The sequence below is a fragment of the Leopardus geoffroyi genome, chromosome A1 (assembly GCF_018350155.1).
Source record: "Leopardus geoffroyi isolate Oge1 chromosome A1, O.geoffroyi_Oge1_pat1.0, whole genome shotgun sequence".
In the NCBI taxonomy this organism is placed as follows: domain Eukaryota; kingdom Metazoa; phylum Chordata; class Mammalia; order Carnivora; family Felidae; genus Leopardus; species Leopardus geoffroyi.
Genome location: NC_059326.1, coordinates 54,238,080 through 54,252,987, shown reverse-complemented (window position 1 = coordinate 54,252,987; position 14,908 = coordinate 54,238,080). Strand labels below are relative to the sequence as shown.

At 36.1% G+C, this 14,908-nt stretch overlaps 1 long non-coding RNA gene across 1 annotated transcript in view; it reads right to left on the bottom strand.

The window, feature by feature from the left end:
- The window catches only part of LOC123599148, a 242,242-nt gene extending 228,286 nt beyond the window's left edge, over positions 1-13,956 (bottom strand). Inside the window, exon 1 of the long non-coding RNA XR_006713001.1 lies at positions 13,716-13,956. This is a non-coding gene — a long non-coding RNA (uncharacterized LOC123599148). The remainder of the gene's footprint in view (positions 1-13,715) is intronic.
- Positions 13,957-14,908: the final 952 nt, after the last annotated feature.

The following is a 14,908-nucleotide window of genomic DNA, read 5'->3' as shown; positions in this document are numbered from 1 at the left end:
ATGAAATTATTACCACAGTAATGTTAGCTAATACCTCCATCATATAATTACCATTTCTTTATTGTAGTGAGAACTTTTAAAATCTACTATTTTAGCAACTTTCAAGTATATATAATACAGTATGGTTAACAGTAACCATTATAGTGTATACTAAATCCTCAGAACTTACTCATCACATAACTGAAAGTTTCTACTTTTTGAGCAATATCTTCCTTTTCCCCTACCCTCCAGTTTCTGGCAACCACCATTTTATTTTATGAGTTCAGCTCTTTTAGATTTCACACATAAGTGATTCCATATGGCATTTGTCTTTCTCTGTCTGACATATTTCACTTAGCGTGATACCCTCAAGGTCCATCCATGTTGTCACAAATGACAGGATTTCCTTCTTTTCTTTCCTTTTTTCTCATATTTATTTATTTTTAGAGACAGAGACAGAGTGTGAGGGAGGAAGGGGCAGAGAGAGAGGGAGACACAGATCTGAGGCAGGCTTCAGCCTCCGAGCTGTCAGCACAGAGCCTGATGCAGGGCTCAAACTCATGAATTGCGGGATCATGACCTGAGCCAAAGTCAGACACTTAACCAACTGAGCCACCCAGGTGCCCCTCCTTATTTTCATGGTTGAGTAAAATTCCATGGTGTGTGCATGTGTGTGTGTGTGTGTGTGTGTATGATATATTCTTTATCCATTTATCTGGAGATGAACTTAGGTTGCTTTCATATCTTGGCTATTGTGAATAATACTGCAGTGAATATGTGAGGGCAGATATCTCCTTAAGATTCTGATTTCATTTTCTTTGGCTATATACCCAGAAGTAGGATTGCTAGATCATATGCTAATTATATTTTTAATTTTTTTGAAAAATACCCATACTGTTTACTATAGTGGCTGCACCACTATTCCTAAGTATTTTATTGCTTTTGATGCTATTATGAATGGGATTGTTTTATTTCTTTTTTAAAAATTTTATGTCTATTTATTTATTTTGAGAGAGACAGAGAAAAAGAGAGTGAGTGAGTGGGGGAGGGTCAGAGAGAGAGGGAGAAAGAGAATCTCAAGCAGACTCCTCACTGTCAGCACAAAGCCTGACACAGGGCTGGAACTCATGAACCAGGAGATCATGACCTGAGCCAAAAATCAAGAGTTGGCTGCCTAACTGACTGAGCTACCCAGGCACTCCCCTTTATTTCTTTTTCAGAGATTTTGCTGTTAGTGCATAGAAAAGCAACTGATTCTGCATGTTGGTTTTGTATCCTGAAACTTTTCTAATATTTTGTCTAATATTTTTTTGGTGAGGTCTTTAGGATTTTCTGCATATAAAATCATATCATCTGCAAACAAATTCAATTTTACTTCTTTCTTTCAATTTTGGATGCCTTTTATTTCTCATTCTTGTCTGATTTCTCTGGCTGTTTCCATGTTGAATAGTAGTGGTGAGTGGGCACCCTTGTCTTTTTCTGATCTTAAAAGAAAAAACTTCTTGGGGTGCCTGGGTGGCTCAGTCCATTAAGCGTCCGAATTCAGCTCAGGTCATAATCTCATGGTTCATGAGTTCAAGCCCCACATCAGGCTCTGTGCTGACAGCTCAGAACCTGGAGCCTGCTTTGGATTCTGTGTCTCCCTCTCTCTCTGCCCCTCACCCACTCACGCTCTGTCTCTCTCTGTCTCTCAAAAATAAATAAATGTTAAAAAATTTTTTAAAAAAAGGAAAGAAAAGACTCCCTACTTTCACTATAGAGTATGATGTTAGCTGTGGGCTTGTCATATATGGCTTTTATTATATTGAGGTATATTCCTTCTATACCCAATTTGGTAAGAGTTTTTGCCATGAAAGGAGGTTGTATTTTTTCAAAAGCTTTTTCTGCATCTATTGAAATTATCACATGATTTTTACCTTTTATTACATTAATGTGATGTATCACATTTATTGATTTGTATATATTGAACCATCCTTGCATCCCAGAAATAAATCCCACTTGATAATGGTTTATGATCCTTTTAATGTATTGTTAAATTCTATTTGCTAATGTTTTATTGAGAATTCCTCTTTGCATGCTCATCAGAGAAATTGGTCTGTAGTTTTCTTGTAGTGTCCTTATCTGACTTTGGTGTTGGAATAATTCTGGACTCATAAAATGCGTTTGGAAGTTTTCCCTCCTCTTCAGTTTTGAAAGATTTTGAGAAAGATTAGCATTAATTCTTCTTTAAATGCTTGGTAGAAGTCACCAGGGAAGCCATCTGGTCTTGAGTTTTTCTTTTTTTGGGTATTTTTTATTACTAAGTCAATCTCCTTACTAATAATTGTAAACTGTTCAGGTTTTCTATTTCTTCATAATTCAGTTTCAGTAAGTTTTATGTCCTAGTATTTATCCACTCCTTATAGGTTGTCCCATTTGTTGGTGTATAATTGTTTATAGTATTCTCTTATGATGCTTTGTATTTCTCTAGTATCAATTATTATATCTCATTTTTCATTTCTGGTTTTATTTTATTACAACTAAGCAGATTTCTCTTGGCTGTAAGCTGTGCTGCCGTGAGAGTGGTTGATGCGAGTTTCTTTTACCCGCTCTAATGGATCCAAACTTCATATTTTTTACTCTAATGGTGTGTTGGAACTTCTCCACTGGGGACCTAGACTTCCACAAAGTCTCTCTGGTCTCTGGGAAATTGTCTAAAACAGTGTTTTCCAGGGGTTTCCAGACCACAGCAAAGCAAGAGGGGCTGAAAATAATTCACAGACCACTGCAGGTCCACAGCTAGGGCTTGGGGCTGAGTTCTGTATGCCTACCCCTTGACACATGGGTGAGCAAGACTCCTCCTAGGTCATGTGGCATCTAGTGCTAGGTCCCACAGCTCTTACAAAGATACTTTTTTCCATGGATAGATAGCAAATTGTTGTCAGGGGGAGGATGACACAAATGAGTGACATCTGATTATTCAAATCAGAGAATGATAATGTTAATTGAACATATACTATATGCCAGACACAAGGCCAGTCACCTTGCTTGCATTAATCCAGTTAATATTCTGGCAATAATTTGATGAAGCACCTTGTATTATTATCATTATTACAATTGTCAAAGGAGAAAACTTAAAGAAGTTAAGTAACTTATTCATGATGCACAACTATACATAGAACTCACATCCAATTCTATTGGACTTTAAAAATGTTAAGACAAAACATGGTGTGAACAGGTCTTTCTTAGCTTTCCACTCTTCGTTGTTCAAGAATTCGTTATTATGTGCCAGGTGCTATTCTAGGCACTGGAAATAAATTAATAAATAGGCCAGACAAAGACCCTGCTCTCCTGAAGTTTATATTCTAGTAGAGAAAGCAGATAATCATCATGGGTTTTGTGGGTTTTTTAAATATGTAATCCTGAGTAGTAGTAAGTTCTGTGAATATTCATGTGAGATAATTAGCTAAAGAGTACTTTGCAGAAACTAAATGGTTAGAATAACTGTCCCCTCTGAAGAAATAATATTCAAGCTGAGATCCGAATGATAAAAAGATACCAGCCTTAAAAAGGTCTGGTGTCAACTATTCCAGGGAGAGAAGGGGCCCATGAATATACTCTAAGGAAGGCACATGCAGGACATATTAAAAAATAGAATAACCCACTGTGCACGGACCATAGTAAACTAGTGGAAATGAGTTAGAGAAGCAAGCAAGGACCAGATTATGAAGGTCCTTAATAGTCCAGGGAGAGATACAATGATTGTACACTAAGTGACATGGAAAGCCATTGGGGAATTTGAAGCAAGAAAGTGATCTGATGTTAAGTCATGTTAAATATAATTTATTATAAAGATATAGAAATAGAGATAAGATACATCTAGCCCTGATTGCTAGGTGGTAAATAAAATAGAAGAAGCAATAAAAGAAGCAAAAAGACTGAAAAGCCTCTTACAGTAGTCTAAATGGGAGGTGATGGTGGCTTTGACAGAGTAAATGGTATAAGGGAAGGGGACTTCAATACGTTTTGAATGTATAGTGTATTTATAGTTGACTGGATCCGCTAAAGAATTAGATAAGGATAATCTTAAAAACAGAAATCAAGGTTGACTCTCACATTTCGGGCCTAAGCAATTTATTTATTGGTAGTAGCATTAACTGAAATGTGAAGAAATAGCTCCTGACATCTGCTCTGAGCAACATGGAATAGATGCCTATTTGATTGGGCACATGACCTAGCTGGCAGTGTGGAAAGGGAAATGAAAAGGGAAGTCCATAGATCCAGCTTTACCACTAATAGTATGACCTGAAAGTAAATCACTTCATCTTTCAGAGTCTTAAGTATAAAACAAGACAAACAAACTAATAACCCTTCCCTACTATCCCTTCACACAGTAAAAGGACTATATCTCAACTCCTATCTTCCATGCTTTTTGTGCATACAACTTCCATCTCAAATCGCTATCTTCTGTTTCTGCTTATCTCACCCCTGCTACTACTACACCCCTACTACTCTTGAAATGCAGACTAATAGCAATTGCTTTTTTAACTGAAGGGAGAAAGATTCAATAAGGCAGAGAAGTAACATAGAAACTTTCCCATCAGCAATTGTGGTTAATCATGACAAATACATCTATACTGCACTAGCATACAAATTTTCCATTGTATCATATATCCAGCTCCTATCCCTTTTAGGAACTATCATCATCAACTCTCCTTAAATCATTAGTGACCTTCCTCCATATTACTTTATCCCTGGAGATCACCTGTAACATGCCTATTCTTCAGTTGTCAGGCTTTTTAAAGCCTCAAGAGCTGGTAAATTGTTCCATCACCTACAGTGCCAACCCGATTTTTGTTCACAGGGTAGATCTTAGACTATTAAAAATCGTTAAGATAAAAATTTTCTTTCTTTTTATTAAATTTCAAAGTAAACTACTATAGGTAATAAAATAAATATTTTAGATCATTCAAACACATACTATTGAAAGATACCTAAATTAACTTGACAAGGTCTGGAAAGCTTTAAGTTTACATATAGTATAAGTTGATAATATTTAAAACCATGCTTAAACTATAATAAAATAACTGATGATGTCATACTAAGTCCTTCACATTCGCTATTCCACAGTCTGTTGAAAAAATTGGAAGATGTATCCAGTTAAAAAAAAAATTAGACTAGGGTCCTACCTCATATTATTCATGAAGATATAGATAAGTTATAGCAAACAAATATGAAAATCAAAATTAGGGAACCTGAGTGGCTCAGTTGGTTAAGCATTGACTGTTGATTTCGGCTCAGGTCATGATCTCACCATTCATGAGTTCAAGCCCCTTGTCAGGCTCTCCCTTTTCTCTGCCTGTGCTTTCTCTCTCTCTCTCTCTCTCTCTCTCTCTCTCACACACACACACACACAATAAATAAATAAAATAAAACTTAAAAAACACAAAATTAAAGTAGGAAAAGATTGTATAAGTTGACATTATTGTAACTTTGGAAAGAGAAAAAAAACCTAATTACAACACAAAACATAGGGACACAAGGAAGAAATTGTTAAGTTTACCACATTATAAAAACTTCTGAATAAAAAATAAGAAAATTTTTTAGAAGTGAACAATGAAAGAAAAATATTTTAAATATAAATAATATCCAAAATACCTCAATAATTCCTCTAATTCAATTTTTTAAAAGGAATTAACCAAACGCAACAGAAAAAAAATTGTGCGTGGAAATAAACAGAAGAGGAAATAAAAATGCCAATAAACCTATCAAAGAATATTAACTAAGAATAAAGAAAATGAAAATAAAATACATATCATTTTTCACTCATTACATTGGGAATAATATTTTTAAAATACGAATATCAATGAATACGTGTAAAGAGATATTCTTATAAACTCTGATTGAAAATGTAAACTGTCAGAGACTATATGAATGGTATTTGTCTGTATTAATAAAACTTAAAAACACAGGTTTCCTTTTACCTTGTAATATTCCGATATATTCATGAAAAGCAAAAGACACGAACAAGGTTTTCTGTGTAATGAGTTTGGACTAACATAAAATGTAAAGAGATGTAAATGTCCATCAACAATTGAATGATCAGGCTGTTGAAAACCAAGCGGTATTTTATAGGATGTGAAGACATTTAACGACCTTCAGGAGACACTATCCTATCAGGAGAACATTACATGTTAATACATATGATACTGTTCATGTATTTTTAAATTGTCAATTTCTTTTGTTTTGTATGCACATATGTGCATGAAATACATTTTGAAGTTTAACAAGAGTATATATCAAACATCTAATCATGGTCAGTGTTGGGAAAGAAAATGGTAGAAGGTAGATAGGGCTATCAAAAATGACTTTTGCTTTACCTATCTTGCTTACATATTTTGCAATGAGAACATACTGAATATATGAGTTGAGTAATTACATTAAAAAATAAAATGAGTAACTGGAGAAGACTTCTTAGGTTTAAGCCAGAGAAATAAATCATTGTCAGACTTAGCCCAAAGATCACATTTTTTTCAAAAAGAAACACTAAGTCTATACCCAAGCACAGATTTCAACATCCATATGTTGAGAGGCTGAAAATAAAATGAAATCCAGAATAAAAAATTTCAAGATGTATTCATCTTTATTTCATTTTGAACGAGTACTCATGTATTAATATATAAATAAATTATTCTCATTATTAAGCCTTTGTTCATTTGAAACTTTGAAAGATGATATGAAGAAAAGAGAAATAAGACATATTTCTGAGTTTCCCTTATATAGTTCAAAAAGAAATATGGGAATAATCCAATTAGCAGTAACTGTTTATAAAAATCCAGTCTTGGGGCGCCTGGGTGGCGCAGTCGGTTAAGCGTCCGACTTCAGCCAGGTCATGATCTCGCGGTCCGTGAGTTCGAGCCCCGCGTCAGGCTCTGGGCTGATGGCTCAGAGCCTGGAGCCTGTTTCCCATTCTGTGTCTCCCTCTCTCTCTGCCCCTCCCCCGTTCATGCTCTGTCTCTCTCTGTCCCAAAAATAAATAAACATTGAAAAAAAATAAAAAAAAAAAATTAAAAAAAAAAAATCCAGTCTTGTGTGCAGGTCCAAATGTGTCTTGGTATCAGTATAATCAACATGCAGGTAGTAAGTATGACTTACTACCATCTGCAAGAGCAGATGTGATTCTTCTGGCTTTTCTTTCATCCTATAGACTCCCTTTCAGACTATGTGACATGGCTTAAAAAATTATATACATATTCCAAACCCAAAAAGAGATTATAGAAACATCACCATTAGTAAATAGGTTAAACTTCAGCCATAGATAAGACAAAAAACATAGTTTTGGACCTATAACTAATTTTTGACTTCAGATATTAATATTAAACCAAGAAAGCAATCAAATGAAATAGCTCTAAATCCCCAGAGATGGAGTGCCTGGGTGACTCAGAACTCTTGATTTCTGCTCAGGTCATGATCTCAAGGTCATGAGATCCTGCCCCATGTCTGGCTCCATACTGAAAATGCCGAGCCTGCTTAAGATTCTCTCTCTCCTTCTCTCTCTGCCCCTCCTTGCTCTCTCTCTAAAATTAAAAAATAAAAAATAAATCCCCAGAGATACTGAAGAAGTCAAAGAATTAGGGCAGTGGAAAGCCCTCTTACGCATTTGTTAATTAACCAACTATATCTATTATGCAGCTAACTTATGAGATTAAAAGAAAAAGACATAATTTTCCAGAAACAAGCTATTTATATGAACAATTTTACCCATACCAAAAAATAAGGGAAAAATTGGAATTGTTCATATACCCCAAAGTCTTAATAGTATAATCAGTTTAATAGAGTAATTGTTTCGAGATTACTTTATTGAACTAAAGTCTATGCAGGCACTTCCAGAGACACCTAGTAAGGGATAGATAAACATTAATTGAGCACCCAGTGGATGCAATACTCCAAGCTAAGCATAGAGAAAATGGTAGTATAGACATTGTAAACAGGATCAAGATACAGTCCATGCTCATTTGAAGCTTAAAGTCTAAAGGAGAATATAAGTATTGAACTATTAATGTCAGTGAAGATTGGTTACTGATGAATCTTGTGCTGAGAGTAAATAATTGATCTTACCTATTTTGAAGGTGTGAACTGGGGTCAGTGAAGGATTCTCTGAAGAAGTGATATTTAAGTTAAAATGTGAAGGATTAGTAGGAATAACTGTATAAAGAAGTGAATAGAGAGTTGCAGAAAAGTATTTCCCAAAGAGGGAAGAGCATGTGCGAAGGTCCTGAGGCAGACAAGAAAACAATATTGGAAGAAGACCAGAGATCATAGCTCAAGAGAGAGCATTGTGAGAAATGAAGTTATTAAGGCAGGCAAGTCTTAGATCAGATAGGGCTCTATAGACCACATTAAGGATTTTGGAGCTAAGAAACAGTCAAGTCATTGGAAGGGTTTTAACTATAAAAAGAATATGGTAAGTGTAAAGATATCTTGAGTATTGTAGGAAGACTAATCAGAGGGCATCAGTGGTACATGTGGGAAAATCAAAGAGGAGGTTTTTACAGTATTCACATGAGAAGTGAATCAGCTATGGTGAAGATGTTTGGGATGAAGAGATTCAAGAGAGCGCTGTGTAGGTGGAATTCATAGAACTGAATATGTGGAAATAGGAGAGAAGGAAGGTGATGTTCATAATATCTCACAGATTTTTGGCAGAGACATATGAAAAATCTATCAGGATTCTTATGAAGTATGGGTACAGGGTTTGGACACTTCTGTTTTGCAGAGCTTTGCAATGCAGCCCCTGTGAAGATCATTTGAGATCACTTGGATAATATTCTGCAGTCATCAGGAAAATGTATACTCTGTAGACAATCTCCAAGGATTCCTAGAAACTTTTCTGTGGAATAGTCCTTGAAAGAAACTTGTGATTCTATACCTGAGAGCATTGATATTAGGTGCTCTAGAAATGCTGAGAGAAGTAGCTCTAAGCCAAAGGAGGAAGGAAGAATGATTGTCTCTTGGAATCCCACAAGAATGACAGGGAGTTCAAAGGATGCCAATAAGCCCAGGGCAAAAGAATTTGTATCACAATCCTTTGCTAAGTATTTCTGACAAAGAAGAAATTTTTCTCTTTATTATAAAATCTCCCCAAAAGATGCTGACAATTACTTAACAATAGAGTTGGAATCACAGAAATTCTGGATCAATATTTGAACCTGTGACAAACAATTTGATATCATTCCCTAATTATTAGTGACAGAAAGTGTCAAGAAAGTGGAATGTGATGTAGGCATCTAGTTGATTTTGTCCATGTAGAATATGAGAATTAAACATAGGCATAATAAGGAAATGCATACACACACAGAGTTAGAAATGTTTACTAGGATACATATTTATATATTATATCTGGGCTCCTTTTTTATATAACCCCCCCCCACCTAAATTACTTATTAGTGGATGATCATTTTTCTTCTAGTCTCCTCCTTTGAGATACATTTTTAAATAGAATTCTTAAGCTTCTAGGAGTTATCTTTTGTCCTACAGTTAATCTCTTAATAAGACCAATTTAGCTTAATATAAATGGTAATGCATAGCATTCTACTCACTGCACAATTCTGAACTTGCTCAGAGATTGCATTTGAGCAGACTGGCCTTACCCATGGGCAGAGTTGGTTAAAAGACACTTGGTATGGTTTCAGAACCACAGAGAAGACTCAAGTTTTTGACCCCTGTTAAGTGTTCTGAGAAGAGTTATTTAAGACCTTGGCAACCCATCAGAGAACGTATTGTATGTAAGAACTGCATTAGGCAGTTCTTACAATCAACCTGAGGGATACAGGACTTAGATGTGGGTAAAGTGCATAACAGCAGGGCTACATTTGCAAAAGAGGAAATCAGCATAGAATAAAACGTCTGGATGACAATTACCAGAGTGAGCTAGAATATCACCTGTGAATGAGGTGTATTTCTAGATGTGAAAGAATAATAATCTTCCATTTTAATTTCTTGGATGGTCTATTTCCTTTTTTTTACACATTCATACTGCCATTATTGTTTTAATTTCATTAGCCACTGTTGAGTGGCCTGCCACTTAGAATGAGTTTGCATTCCATTTGTTGACAGTGAAGGATTTGCAGGTGGCATTATTACATTTTATCTTAAGGATTGAAGTGTCACTAGCTTTCAATTTACCCTAACTAAAGAATTTTTTCCCAATATCCTTCCTGATACCATTTTTCATTCGATCTTCATAAATGTTTATTAATAGTGCACAAATTCTTCCTTAAGTATTGAACATGCCAAAAGAGGTATTTGTTTTTCTGCTTCTCTACTCCCGTATTTAAACATGTTACATAAATATGTCCACACCTAAATCTGTCCCATCTTGTTGATCCATTTTTAAAATTCACACCTTGTCTTGTATAAACACAACCCAACCGTGAAAGTAATTTCTTTGTGAGTCATAACCTTGCAAACATTAAAGTAATTGTAAAAGCATCTCTTGTTAGCTTGCAATTAGGGTATTAAGTTTGATATCATGCTGTATTATATTTTTTTAAAAAAGGTCATAAAGGGTTTTATCTCTTAATGCTCAATAGCATTTAGTCATAAACACATACTAAGATAAAGCTAAATATATATTCATTTCAACACCTTCAAAAATAATTAGTTTTCCTGGGTGTATCATGGCAGATGCAGCTGTTTTCTTAAAGAGTATGTATAGAACATGTAAACTGAGCAGGTACCTATAGGCATGCCACAATATGCTGGAATGGTCTGTGTATTTGATTAGCCATAGTATTTTTAAATGAAGCTGTCATCTTCAATATCAGGGAAAAAAAATGATCCATTGTAAAACAATGAATTTGAACCAAATATAGCTTTAGAGTTCAACTCTCTCTATATCTAGCAGTGACTCAGAGACTGTATAATTCAAGTGCAAGAGGATTACAAAGGCAAATACACCCCTATTCAATAAGATCTGATGATATTCCTCTCCTTCACATCCAAGAACTGGATTACTTCTAGAAATCTATGTAGCAGGCTAAGTTCTAGCAAGGTGCACATTATCTGCCAAAACTCTCCTGCAGCAGGGTTTCAAGCCAGATGGAGAACCTTTGGTAGCAGAAGCTACTTCTTTTCCTGTGTTTATTAACTCATTTAATGACTCTTCCCTCTCACTCATTTGCCCTACATTGGATGTCCTTAATATCTGTCAGAGCCATCCCCTGCTCTCCATCACAAACATTTCCTCAATTGGATTTGTTACCATTTCTTACCATTTATTGAAATGTTTCCTAATTGATCTACTAGTGTCCAGCTTAATTCCCTTCCAATTCATTCACTACTCATTCAAACACAAATCTCATCATGTCATTCTGCTTAACATATTCTAATGATCTCCTCAGTAACTCCAGGACTACAGGGCAACACTTCTATTTATTAGTTTTAAGTTGCACTCTTTTCAAAGCTCCTTTTCCATTATCATGCCCACTTTGTGCCTACACTCAGATACCTTCTGCTCTAACTTCTCTAAACATGCTGTGCTTTCCTAATTAGAGCTCTTTGCTGGGAATGCTGTTCAAAAGTTAGTTCAAGTATCTCCTCTTTCCTGAAGATTCCTCAGCAAGTGTGCACTATAGGAATGTGGGATGTGGTGAAAAGCTTGCTCTGCAAAACAGCTGGTGTTTGAAAGTTCTGGGATCAAATTGTAATTCTCTGGCTAGCTGTGTGGTCCAGAAAAACTGGTTGGTCCCCACACATAACAGTCAACCATCTCCACCCTTACTAAATGGGTGCCACCACAAAGGAAGAGGACAGGTGGTCAATGCCTGAGCACCCATGGTCCTTCCTACTCTGACTGTGACAGTTTTTCTTTTTATTGAGCTATAATTGTCATACAGCCTTGACTAGTTTAAGGAGCACAACATGTCAATTTCAAACATTTATATATTGCAATATATATAATTACCACCATAACATTAGCTAACACTTCCAGCATATCATATGATATCATTTTCATTTCTTTCTTGTGGTGAGAACATTTAGAATCTAGTCTCTTAGAAACTTTGAAGTATGCATATAGTATTATTAACTATAATCACAATCCAGAATTTATTCATCTTCTAAATGCAAGTTTGTACCCTTTGATTAACATCTCCCTACAATTCTAAGAAAGAAGAACAAAGCAGGAAACATCACACTTCCTAATTTCAAAACCACTGTAATCAAAACAGTATAGTACTGGCATAAAAACAGAAACACAGAGACCAATGGAAAAGAATGGGGAGTCCAGAAATAACCACCTGCATGTCAAAAGCTAAGTATTTGACAAGGGAGCCAAGAATACTCAATGGTGAAATAATGGTCCCTGCAATAAATCATGTTGGGGAAAATGGATAAATACACGCATAAAATGAAGTTGGACCTCTTTCTCACACCACTCACAAAATTAACTCAAAATGGATTCAGGACTTAAGGATAAAATCTAAAACCATGAAACTCCTAGAAGAAACCATAGGGAAAATGTTCCTTAACATTGGTCTTGGCAAGGATTTTTTGATATGATACCAAAAGCACAAGCAAAAACAGCAAAAATCAACACACAGGACTACATCAAACTAAAAGCCTCTCACAGCAGAAGAAACAATCAATGAAATGAAAAAGGAGCCTATGGAATGGGAGAAAATAATTACAAATCATACATCTGATAAAGGGCTAATATCCAAAATATATAAGGAATTCATACAACGCAATAGCAAAAACAAAAAACAAACAATCCTATTAAAAAGTGGGCAAGGGAACTGACATTTTTCCAAAGAAGACATACAAACGGCTAACAGGTACACCAACAAGGTGCTCAACATCACTAATCATCAGGGACATGCAAATCAAAATCACAGTAGGTATCTCCTCACACCTGGCTGTGACAGTTTGCAAGTTTGCCAGCCTGTCATCCTGCAGGGCTCTGCACACAGTTTAACCCAATCTTGCCATACCTGAACTATGATTCTCTCTGCTTCCTCTTAGCCATTATGGATTCCTACAAACCGTCTCTAGTGCTTATTTTTGCCTGCTGCCTCTACAGAGGCATACAGCCTCTATTGGCCATACAGCCCAATCTCTAACCTTGGTTTGGTCTTTAAATTGGTATATAGATAAATGGATTTAGCAGCACACACTTTTTTGATGTATGAAAGTACCCTCTACTTCAGCTATAGTTTTTGCCCACATTAATTTGACAAGTTTGCATCGCCCTACATCTCTCTGACCTAGTCTCCCCTCTGTGCTCTCACCCTGGTACTCAGAGCCTATTCTATCTGAATCACATAACAGCAATAATTATAATTTATGGTACACCTACTATGTACTAGTCAGAATACAAGACACTTTGTATACATTGTATTATTTAATTTCCCCACAATCCCAGGTGTAGGTGTTACTTGCACCACTTTAAAGTTGAGGAAATGAAAGCAGAGAGGTTGAGTACTTGCCCAGTCACACCTTGTAAGCACAGTATTACTGCACACACACATACCAAGTCAAGCCACAGAAAAGGTGGAAGAATACAAACATGTGTGAGTGTGTGTGTGTGTGTGTGTGTGTGTGTGTGTGTGTGTAGGGATGAGGAAGGGGTGATCAGGGAGGGGAGAGAAGTAAACATTACAGAGAAAAAGAGCATACCTCAGAGGGACTCAGAGCATAGCCCTCTACTTGAGTATTTGACATGATACATCTGACCCCAAATCTCTCACCCAACATACCTCTTCTAACCACATTCCTAGATCCTGAGCTCAAGCCAGAAGGCCCAAAATCTCATGGCAACTTCTTCTGTTGTCCAGGCCCAAGGGACATCTGTCACATACAGGTAAGTCCAGATGCCTTAATCCTGAGTGGTATGGTCAAAAGCAGTTGGAGCCTGGAGAGACAGAAAATGAGACTCAAGAGTATCATTAGCTGCTTTGCTGAGTTAGAGAATTTTGTAAGAAACAATTTTGGCCAGGAATTTTTTTTTTGGTGGGGGGGGCTGGAATTTTGAAGGAGGTGACAGTAGAATATAAACAGTACTTTGCCAGAATTCAAAAGGAAGTTAACTGCAGGAAGCCTTATCTCCCTGCAGTTGAAAAGAAAAGTTGAAAGAAGAAAATAATTGAACTAGAACTGTTTCCTTCAAGATTGGGGCCTTAAGAAAGGTTCTGCACTGTGAAAAATAAGCATTATAATAACACAGTTGCTGTTTAATAAATACCTACTTTGTGCAAGATATTTTGTCATCCTGATCTCATTAACCTTACAACAACCTTATAAAATGGGTAATATTTCCCCCCCTTATATCTAACAAAATCAAGGCTGCAAAAGATTGGGTAACCTGCCACATGAGTCAGAGTTCTCCAGAGAAATAGAAACAATAGGAGATATACATATATATATATGTACATACATATATATATCCTACATAAAAATATATATGGAAAGAGATTTATTATAGAGAATTACCTCACATGATTAAATAAGTCAACAAGTCCTAAGATGTGCAGTCAGCCACTTGGAGACCCAAGAGAGCCAATAGCATAATTCTAGTCCAAATGTCTACAGGCTCAAGACCCAAGAAGAGCCAATGTTTCAGTTCAAATCTGACGGCAGAAAAAAAAACAATATCTGAGCCCTAAAGCAGTCAAGAGAAGGAATTCCCTCTTAAATGGGGGCAGATCAGTCTTTTGGTCCAATTCAGACCTTCAAGTGATTTGATTGAAATCCACCCAGATTAGAGAGAGCAATCTCCTCTACTCAGTCTATTGATTTAAATGTCAAACTCATCCAAAACTACTCTCACAGAAACATCCAGAATAGTATTTGATCAAATATATGGGTACCCCATGACCCAGTGAAGTTGACACATAAAATTAACCATCACACTTGCCTAAAGATATCTAATTTGTAAGTGCTGAAGGTGGGA